General features: G+C 32.1%; 1 protein-coding gene across 2 annotated transcripts in view; it reads left to right on the forward strand.

Annotated features, from left to right (window-relative positions):
• tup (LIM1_Isl and LIM2_Isl domain-containing protein tup) overlaps positions 1-12,204 on the forward strand; it is a 66,800-nt gene that overhangs the window by 5,096 nt on the left and 49,500 nt on the right. The window lies entirely within an intron of this gene.

Here is a 12,204-nt window from a genome sequence, read left to right on the forward strand (position 1 = left end):
GACGGAGTTGGATCAAATTACTCAATTAATGAAGATAGAGAAAAGGTAAAAATGGGGGATATTAAAGTTATAAGAGTGGAGAAAATTCACAATGATCGATTCTTTTACAAGTGTTCCTATAAAGAAGATAGCTTCAAAACTATAATGGTCAAAACTCGAGCTAGCAAAATAAAAAAGAATAATTTTAGTTCAGAATTACAACCGCTGTATTCGTCAAAATTACCTGTATCTGAAGGTAAGAAAGCAGGTATACTTACACTTATAGATAAAAATATAATACCTAGATTTTATAAAAACTTCTATGAAAATCTGTGACTTCATTGTTTTTTGATATTTTTCTATTTTACCATTGTTATTTTTCTAGAAGAGTTTTGTTTATTTTAGACTACTTTTAATTGAGAAGAGACTGAAGTTTTAAGTTAATGCTTTAATTCTATATTTTTGGTAGTATTTTTGTTTTTGGATTTTTAATTGTTACTAAAAATCAAAATAATGGTACCTCTATTTGATTTTTAGATAAAACTTTTTATTAATAGAAGACTTTTATTTTAGTTTACTGAAACTAATTGTTCTTTTCTTTTTACAATTTTTTTTAAGTATGTTAAAAAAATAGCTTTAAGTTTAAGTTTGATCTCAATAATATTCTAGCCATTGATTTATATAATTAGACAGTGTTAATTTTAAGATAGGGGTTTGTTAAAATGTTTTATTTCATTATAAGTAATTTTAAGTGGATGTGTCATCCTTTATAGATCTCAAATTGTAAAATAAACTCACTTAATAAAACAATTTTTCCATTATGAATTTATTTTTTTTAGAAAATCCGTGCTTGTCATATTTTTTTTTTATGTAGAAAAAAGACACTTCTTGCTAGAAATGATTCTATTTCAAAAATAAATAATTAACACACACACCACCTAAATCCCCTCGTAAATACCTTCTAAATGATATATGACACTTCTATGTAAATATAACACTTTTATAGAAAAACGAATTTTAATGAAACTAAAAAATTCAAACGGTTGTACTGTAAAATTTGTACTTTTTGAATAACGTCATTTTTCTATTTAACCGACGAATTATGAAGACGTTTTCTTGTACATAGGTGATCTGTATGGTAGGTACAGGTTTGCTCAAGATGTTTTTTTGGGAATAAACTGATTACTACTTATTATCTAGGTACTTTTAACTTGAGAACAAATAGGTACACGCTGTGTTTTATTCCTACCAAAATTGAATCATACCTACCTAGATATTTATTTTATTTCACATAAGTACCTAACACAAATCTAATGATCAAAAGTTACTATCAATTTATTTTATCAAATAGGTAAATAATTTTGAATCCAAATAAAGTCTTATACGCATTTACGCCTTTCATTATAAACATCAGCATCTATCCAAAAAGAAACAAACATTTCCAATCAACAAATGGACCGTAACTTCTCTAAAACAATACTAATCAAAAATCCAAAATCCATCCAATCTCGAAGTTTAACCAATAAACGTAATGTGGGGGGTTGATTGATTTATAAACGGGGATCGTTTCAACCCCGCTATTATTTCTGCTAATGCAACCCCCGCGATTTGGGGTTACGTGATTTATTCCTGATTTTAACTTTGCGTGAATATATTTTTTGAGACATTCCTAGGTAAAAATCTATAAATGATCTTTCAATATAAATTTAATGAAGGTATACCTATTTATATAATTACTAGCGGTCCGCCCCGGCTTCGCCCGTGGTACATATGAAAAATAGATGTTGGCCGATTCGCAGACTTACCCGATATGCACAGAAAATTTCATGAGAATCGGTCCACCCGTTTCGGAGGAGTATGCAGACTAACATTGTGACACGAGAATTTTATATATAAGATAAATTAATACAATTTCTTCTACCTATAAACTCAAACAAACATTTATTTATTCAATTAGACTTCTTATAAAAGCATTTTTGAATCGTCACAACATTTTTTAACATTATAGGTAAAGGTAAGTATAGATACCATAGTTGTTATTTGCTTGGACGCGCTTCACTTTCTTTATTTTATAAAAAAGTAATTAAAGTCTATTAGACCATAAACAAGGTCTAGACCTAATCAATTATTAGCCTTAATAAAAAGTTGTTATTGCAATATCCTTTTAAAAATAAATGATAAAAGACAGGAATAATTAATAACACCTATATTATACATTTAAGTAGGTACTTACCTACTTATATCACTCACGCAAATACAACACTTTTTTCAGCCGTTTATCTAAACTTAGGTATATTATAGACAGGAAATATCTGTTTTTTTTTGTTTGCTACAGTTATACTGAAAAACTACTGATAAGTAGATATGTAATTACTAATTAGGTAGGTACCATTAGGTACCTAGCTTCAATTTGAAAGCTACACCTTTACCGAGGAACGTAATAAGCCCGCGGGACAAGTGGCTTGTTTTCAGTGTAGGTACCTACATTAAAATGAATATAAAATACTAGATTGGTACGTTATCTAATATCTAAGTATGACTACCTAACGCGAAAGTAGGTTTATCTGAATCTTCGCTTCTTCTTCACACCTCAAGTCTCAACCACTAAACCGATTTAGATGAAATTTGGTAGGTACAGAGATACTTTGAGACCCGAGAAAGGATAGCTTTTAAACCGGAGTCCCGGGAACGGGAACTATGCCGGTTTACCTTTAATACGCGGACGAAGCCGCGGGCGGAAATTCAGTTTATAAATTGAATATTATAAATTGATTGATAAATTGAATAAAAACCGTAAAAACTAAAAAACAGAAAATAAATTTGCAACAAATTTCCCAGCCAGCTCTCGGCCTAACAGCTGTTAACGGAGCATCGATCAAAATAATAGTTTAATTTAATTACAATTTATTTAGTTACATAATTATCCGTTTAACAGCAGGTGTAGTTAAGCCTTAAAAATACTATATATATATTAGTTATCCAACCCGACTTGTGTATCTAGATATCTACTATTATCTATGTAAGGACGAAAGTATTTATGACTTGATACTAACTATATTAAAAGGTAGGTAAATAGATATCATAATAATTAATATAGTCAAAAAAACTAAACAAAACGCATAAACTCATGAAATTATTGCATTGTCAGCGAGCCTTGATAGGTGTAAGTAGGTACAAAGTTTGAATTCAAATCAAAATCGAGTCAAGGAGTCGGCTACAAACAAATATACAGGTAAAACGAATAAAAGCGTGTTAAAAATTAAAAATTAACGTGGTCATGCGCTTCACGTACAATGTATATTCATAGGTAGGTACCTACCTACCTACTTAAATGTTTGTGAATAGTTTTCTTTTAATTTTCGTAGCATCGGAATGTCCTCAACTGATTTTGATGAAATTTGGCACAGACAATCTTTAGACCCTGAAAAAGAACATAGGCTACCTTTTATTGCGAAATATGTAGGTACCACGGGCGAAGCCGGGGCGGACCGCTAGTCGGAAATAAACTTCAGTTATTTAATCACGACATATTAACAAAATATCTAGGTACCTACGTGATAGTGAAAACTGTTTTAAAATCCGTTGCGTGGTTCATTTGTTGGATAAACAGACAGTTTGATATAAAACTTTCCTTTTTAACCAATGTTTTTAACCGACGTTTTAAACAACATTTGAGCCAACACGTACCTAGTATTTTCTTCCCTTTTTTACTAATGTATATTATTTAGTTGATTTATTTTCAATGTCAGTGTAGTATAGGTGTTTTGAATGTTGAAGATGATGATTCTAGATAAATTCCTCGGTAGGGGAAAAATCTAAACTTTAAAAACGTTTACCTACTTAGGTACTCTAGATTTTTGGAAGCTTTTTTTAACTCTCATTTAACCTCAAGATCATATTTATTTTATTTTTATATACATTTTTAGGGTTCCGTAGCCAAAATGGCAAAAACGGAACCCTTATAGTTTCGTCATGTCCGTCTGTCCGTCTGTCCGTCTGTCACAGCCGATTTACTCGGAAACTATAAGTACTACAGTGATGAAATTTGATGGGAATATGTGTTGTATGAACCGCTACAAAAATATGACACTAAATAGTAAAAAAAAGAATTGGGGGTGGGGCCCCCCATACATGTAACTGAGGGATGAAATTTTTTTTTTCGATGTACATACCCGTGTGGGGTATCAATGGAAAGGTCTTTTAAAATGATATAAAGTTTTCTAAAAAACATTTTTCTTAAAGTGAACGGTTTTTGAGATATCAGCTCTCAAAGTCGTAAAAAGTATGTCCCCCCCCCTCTATTTTTATAACTACGGGGTATAAAATTCTAAAAAAAATAGAGGTGATGCATGCTAATTAACTCTTTCAACGATTTTTGGTTTGATCAAAGTATCTCTTATAGTTTTTGAGATAGGTTGATTTAACTGTAATTTATTATATTTGCTGCTACGGAACCCTTTGTGCGCGAGCCCGACTCGCACTTGGCCGGTTTTATTTTAAAGAATAATTCAAGTAATTATTGTATTATATTTCTACCTGAATCATAACCTTAGGTACATATTGCCCTACCCACCAAGGCTAAGTATTACCTAAGTAGGTAAGCAAATCTACAACTTTATGCGTAATACCATGGACGAATAATTTAACTGTTCCTAAAGATCTGTTTATACTTGATATTAAAAAATATACCTATTTTAAAATTGTTTGATTGGCCAGTTCGTAATTATTATTTTATTTACTCTCGTTTTATACCTATATAGTAAAAATATTACAAAACTAAACTAAACACAGTTCTTTGGCATACCTAACTATGAAAAAATTAAATTTTAAATTCATATGATTTGAACTGAGAAACTACAATTTCTTGTCGGCTCCTCTCTGTAAACGGCTGTTCAAACCGGAGGTAAATAGTTTTTTGTACTTCGTAAAGCGCCTCTAAAATATTTCTAGTGATAAAGTCAATATTTAGGATTCAAGAACGAAGAAGAAATCTTAAACTATAGTTCTTATGAGATAGGTATATGAATTATGTTGATACGACTACCTACGTCTAGCTTAGAAAAGAATCTGAATAACTATAGATAAGAGATAATAAATTCAATTTACCTATTCAGTATAATATTATTCGATATGTATAACATATCTATTCAGTATATGGACTATGGAGCTATGTTAAATCTATACTATAATATTATAAAGCTGAAGAGTTTGTTTGTTTGAACGCGCTAATCTCAGGAACTACTGGTCCGATTTGAAAAAATTCTTTCGGTGTTAGATAGCCCAATTATCGAGGAAGGCTATAGGCTATAGGTAATATATCATCACGCTAAGACCAACAGGAGCGGAGCCACGCGGGTGAAACCGCGGAGCGCAGCTAGTATTATATATGTATTCGTCTAATTACGCCGTAAATTTAAAACGAAGGTAAAATAATTGAAGAAAAATGTTTCCCATCATAATGTACCTACTATAAATAATATTACCACATAAATAAATCTCAAACGGCCCTTAAATTTCTAAACATCGAACTTAGAGAAAAATCTAATATTTATTTACTTTCAAAATGACTCCCAAACGAGCCAAAACTTGTACTATGGAAAGTAGACAACGGATAAACATACATAAACATATATTTTAATATAAGCATAGGTACCTAATATTAACATAAATGTATGATGTTAAAACTAAAATTTTAAACTGACTATAAATTACATTACAAATTCCCACTTTTTTATATTTCTTTCTCTTTCCCTCACACACACACAACGTACACATGGTACCTACACACACAAACATACTTACATTCAAAGAAACTAAAATATTTTTAAAGTTTTTGTAGAAACTGCTTTTCAAACCGGTGGCAGTTAATTTATATGTAAAATGATGATTTAAAAGCATTTCTAAAAGAATTCTTTGATAAACATGTGTTTAATTTAATTTTGAAAATAAAAATTTATGTTGATGTGAATCATTTTTGGTTTTACGGAAAAACTAATGATCAGATTTGACTGAAATTGCATATGAAAATTATAAATTATGGACTCAAAATTGTCGAAAATTGTCTTCTAAGGGCTGATTTTTCAATCCTTGGTTAAAACTTATTCATCGAATAACGTATTAAACTACCATTTCAAAAACGTATTCTAATTGCCCGTATTTGACAGTTTACGTGACATTTTAATATTATCGTGTAATACTGGATAATATTGGACGGATAAACCAAGGATTAAAAAATCGGCCCTAAGAGCGTATACGCACTATGCGGGTAGCCGGCAGCCGCATTGCGGGTAGCCGTCCGGCTGACCGCAAGCACAATTATGTATGTAATATTCATTTCTATGCGCACTGTGCGGTCTGCGGTAGCCGCATCGCAGTGCGCATAGAAATGAATGCTCTAAAACTACTACGAGAAGCCGTGATAAAAATATTGACAAATAAATATATCTGAAACCGCAACATTGTAGGAAACTTGTGTGCCTATAGGTATTGTAATAACAAAAAGCACAGCTTTAGATTTCTTATACTATCTGTGCCCTGCGGTTTTACCCGCATTGCTCCGCTCCTGTTGGTCTTTAGCGTGATATACCTACACAAACATTTTAAAAACATGCTTGTTTATTTTACATTTTGAAACCTAAACTATGTCCTGATAAAACTAAAACTTTATCGATAATATATAAAGCGTTCACGCAAAAACAGACAAACAGATTTCAAAATAATTACCACACATTATTACGACCATATAACAGTAGCTTACCTACAGAAGTTCAAAATCCGTCGGTATCGGTAAAGCAATTTAGTATATAGGTGTGAAGCTACCGCTTTAACGTAACAATAAAATCTGTGTGGTGGTCCCTTTACTAATATTTATAAAAACCCTGGAATGCCTTGAGACGAGACGGTTTAATAAAAAAGCTTTGACCGACATTGAAAATGGAGGTTGTCGATTTAACACGTAGTTAGAGTAAATATACATAATTTTATAGGTTTGTTTATGTAGGTATTTAAAAAAGATTTACTCGTTCTGTACAAATGTGATTACAGGGGCTGTACCTAACTACCTACCTACTAATATGACCTCTTATTCCCAGTCAGTTTACGCCGTGAATTGAACTGACGGGCAAATTCATATAATACCATAATGAACCATGGCTGGTTATTGCGTCGCAATTTTTTCGCGTCATTTGTAACAGGATGGCGGTTCTACAGGAGTCTTAGTACGCAATGACAAAAAGAAAAATGATGGTCCGAACGCTGATACCGGATGCGTTAAGATACTGTAATATAAAATATAACAGTATCTTAAGATAAAATATTATAGTATCTTCACCGTGTGTGACGCGCTTAATTTGAATTTGCCTGTCAGTTCAATTCACGGCGTAATCTGTCTGGAAATATGAGGTCATAATACGGCCCCTGAGGATTTATAAGGAAGAATAATCTCTTTAATATTTCAATAAGTAATTTAATTTTTGTCTATTTTCGGTTATAACATCAGATTGTTGTGGTATAAAAGGCCCTTCAAACTGTTAGAAAATTCAGCCTATTTTCCTCATAAAATATAATGTAGTGCCTATTTGTTAAATGTTTTCAAAATCGCTTCAACAGTTACGGACCATAATTGGCACATACAAAAAAAATCCTCTTCATTATAAATGATAGCCTTAAAAGACCTTTAAAACAAATATATATTTATATCTTTATTGTAATATTTCTTTAAATAAATACAAAAATAATTTGGAAAATCCAAAAGTGCACGCCTCATAATTTTTTTTTAATAAATATTTATTAATTATTATTTTTGTTTATTTAATAACAATTAAACCACATCGAATCAGACCCTGAAAAATGAAAGGGTTCTATTCCTGAGCATACTCAAGCGTAAGAGAAAAAAAAAGACTCGATTAGTAAAGTATTTCGGTCGCTATCGTGTTAACAAGAAAAAGGATCCGCACATACAGACACACGGACGTCCAAGACAGAACTTTTTTAAACTGTTTTTTAACTAGTTTAAATAACAAAAATGACATCAAAAATATCATGAACGTTAAAAATAGTGTTTTTTCTTAATATATGTGTGTATGTATTATCTTACAAGTGCAATGTATGATACATAAAGACATTTTAAGTTTGAAAAATCAGATGTTTTGCGCGAAGTGACAGTAGTACCCACCTCAACGCTTCGCTTATGAGGCGTGCAAAATAAACAGTAGCCATACCATCCCCCAACAACATATGTTTAACTAGATACGAACTGTCTGTTTGTTCGTGATAAGAATTATGTATACACATGTTATTACTTACCCCTATTTGAGGTTATTCGCTTGGAAAATCGACAATTAGCATACATGGTGTTGTTACTATTTATGATAAGGAAGGAGTCAATCTTGGAGTAAAGTTCAGAATAGAAAAAAAAAATAATGTAAAAGTATCATGAATTTATGAGAATGATTAAGATGTGCCGCGCGGTTTCACCCATATTGCTCCGCTCCTGTTGGTCAGCGAGATGATATTATATTGTGATGATATATAAGCCTAGATAAATGGTCTATCTAACACCGAAAGATTTTTTCAAATCGGACCAGTAGTTCTTGAGATGAGCGCGTTCAAACAAACAAACTCTTCAGCTTTTTATTATTAGTATACCTAGATTTCCATTCGTTTAACTATTTAGGTAGGTATATAAAATCTAACCTTCTGGTTTAACTAGTTAGTTAGAATTTAACAGAAACGGCTAGGCCGATTTTTATGAATTTCTTTGTGCAAGTAGGTACCTATATTCAATTCTATGGATGTCAGATCGTGAGTTATATAAAGATTTTTATTTATTTGTTACATTCATATACTAAAGTAAACTAAATAATTTAAAGGCTAAATGTCCATGTCGTTCACAATAATTTACAAACTATAGAAAAATACATTAAAATTATAGTTTTAGAACCGTTAAAAATATCCAAACATGCCTACCTAAGAAGGTAAAGTTGTTTAATTATTTAGCGTGGCTGCAGTTGCAGTTAAATGGGCAGAATCTAAAAATATCCAGTTATTTGCGAAGATTGTTAGCGCGTTATAAAATACTGTGTGCGCTTGCGCATCGAACGCGCACTTACGTGTGAAATGCGTTATTGTGAATGCATGGAATTATTGTTAACCGACTTCGAAAAATGATTCTTAAGTTGGCTGAATTTTTTAAATGGGTTTTTTAATGTTGTCTAAATATTTTTCTTATGGTGTTTGGTAGGTTTGGAAAGCAATTAATATCGTAAAACAATATTAGGTATAGTGTGCAAAAAAACCATGAGTAGGTAATACATGTCTGTCTATGTAAACACTCGATAAGAATGACCCGACGTTTGTGGCAGTCGGTAAAAATAGATAAGCTTGGTAAAAGCCTATAAAATTATCTATATTCTATACTAATATTATAAAGCTGAAGAGTTTGTTTGTTTTTTTGTTTGAATGCGCTAATGTAAGGAATTAGTTATTTTGATTTGAAAAATTATTTCTGTGTTAGATAGCCCGTTTATCGAGGAAGGCTATAGCACGCTATAGGCTATAGGTAAAACATCTGAAATTAATTTTACACAAATAGATACAGTCTATGTTAATATCAAATTAGTCGAAGCTAGTTGCAGCAATTTATTATCTTTAGATCTATTGTGAGGAGAGTAATACATTTTTAAACAATTTACGATAGCAACGAACACATAATTAATGATCTAGTTCTTTCTTAAAAACATTAATTAAAGACTTTTTAACGGATTTTAAACGCGATTTAGTCAGCATAAGCTGATATTTCAAAAATTTCACAGCGAACGTGGTCACGGGGAAACAGATGTTCCTGACCACTATATTCTCATTTCTCGTATTCTACTCTCTTTACAAACTTACTACCTAATATTGGATCAAACTCAAATACTACTCAATTAATTTGAAAAATTATTTTGCTACTAGCTTTCCACCCGCGGCATCGCCCGCGCAGAAAGATCAAAGAAAAACCGGCATAGTTCCCGTTCCTGTGGGATTTCCCGGATAAAACCTATCCTATGTCCTTTCTCGGGTATCAAAATATCTCTATACCAAATTTCATGCAAATTGGTTCAGTAGTTAAGGCGTGATTGAGTAACAGACAGACAGACAGAGTTACTTTCGCATTTATAATATTAGTATGGATTATTTAACTACATCTTTACAGAGTAATATGTATATTGTATATAGGCTTTTTTATATTTTTGATTCGGAATACCGAATCAACCGGACACTACAAAAACTACCTACCTATATTTACTCAATCTATCTGTCTAATTACCTTTAAATAATAACCTACAGGCTATAACCTAGTGCTAACCTTAATAAGCACTAAAAAGCACGTTTTTCCATTTACAATACTCAATAAATCCAAATTCGATATAAGCAAATAGAATGGTACGTGAGACAACAAAAGACGAATTTGTCGGCACCTATGAGATGTTTTTATAGTTTACCTTTTTCTGTCTTATGAAAACTTTAATCTTTAGTAGTGGTATAAAAATTGGAGTCGAGCTTTATGATTTAACTAGCTGCGCCCCGCGGTTTTACCCGCAGTGCTCCGCTCATGTTGGTCTTATTATCCTGATGATATATTATATAGCCTATAGCCTTCCTCGATATATATGGTCTATATCTAAAACAGAAAGAATTTTTCAAATCGGTCCAATAGGTCCTAGTTCCTCAGATTAGCGCGTTCAAACAAACAAACCCTTCACCTTTATAATACATATTAGTATACATAGTAATTAAAATTAGCTATAGGAATATAACTAGATTTCCTGCCGCAGCTTCTCCCGCATTTTCAAAGAAAAACCCGCAAAGTTCCCGTTCCTGTGAGATTTCCTAGATAAAATGTAGTCTATGTCTTAAACTGGGTCTTCAGCTACCTACATACCAAATTTCATTGTAATCCGTTCAGTAGTATTTGCGTGAAAGAGTAACAAACATCCATCCTCACCAACTTTCGCATTTATAATATTAGTAGGATGTACTCACTTTGAATTATTTGACTCAAACTGGTGTCTTCGCAATATTTAGTAGGTACATTTTGCTTCTAATTCCCATATTTTTTTGAAATTTTCCCTTATTTGATTATAGTCATTCTTAAATGAATATTTTTTTCATCCGTCATCACCACGCCGCGCTGGCCTGCGTATAATATTTTTAATTATTAATTTACCATGTTATGACTTCAAATTACATAGTTTCCGGCTCTCTGTAGAAACTGCTTTCCGAACCGGTAGTACCTAAATGCCAAATGGTAGTACCTACTATGATATTAAGATGATTCAAAAGAACTTCAAGAAAATTTAGAAAAAGACTGAGATAGCTTCAATACAAATTACCATTTTAAAATAAGTTCCATACATTGTGTAAAAACAAAATGACTGTATAAGGGTGCACTCACACACATCAGTCACCGTCAAGTCACCGATGACTGATCGGTGACGGTTCGTGTACGTATCCACAAACACCAGTCACCGTCATGTTGTCCGTCAGTCACGTCGCCGGTTTGACTGAATCATTGAACACATACATCAGGTTAGTCAGTGATTAGACGTGTGTCACGCTAGAGAACATGTAGCAATTGACGGTAGCACGACGCTGACTGAACTGAGACGTGACGGCACCGGGTGAGTGGGGATAAAAGTATGATACATGTATGGAAAGATTATTTGACGTGCCTGACCGGTGACGTCACTGATAGATTTCGTGCCGGCGACTGTCGTGTGGGAACAGAGTCATACTAGAACTATTGATACATATTTTTTTTTAATCCTGTCCGGTGACGTGCCGTGACGGTGACTGATGTGTGTGAGTGCACCCTAAATTGTATTTTTTAAACTAATAAAACAGCAAAAATATCCATGATAAAATATTGTATGAGCCACTTCCTAGTCGCTGTTTTCGACTATCGTAATAATATTATAACGACAAAAAACCTTATATTACCTATATAAAATAATTCTAGTCTATCAGAACTTACGTCTATTATTTTTAATTTTTTTTTATTTATAATAATTAAGTATAAAGTTCTTAATAACAACACGACTTTTTTTCCACTTCCCAAACATCTATCAATTGAACAAAATTCACCATAATACGTTCAGCAGTTACGAGTAATAACAAAATACAAATGTATATTACTAAATTTTCAGTCAACCATAATAGCCCTTAATCATTCCATATAAGGTA

The sequence above is a fragment of the Colias philodice genome, chromosome 22 (assembly GCF_061535455.1).
Source record: "Colias philodice isolate Cphi_HAF_F1 chromosome 22, ilColPhil1 Martin Lab GWU primary, whole genome shotgun sequence".
Taxonomy (NCBI): Eukaryota; Metazoa; Arthropoda; class Insecta; order Lepidoptera; family Pieridae; genus Colias; species Colias philodice.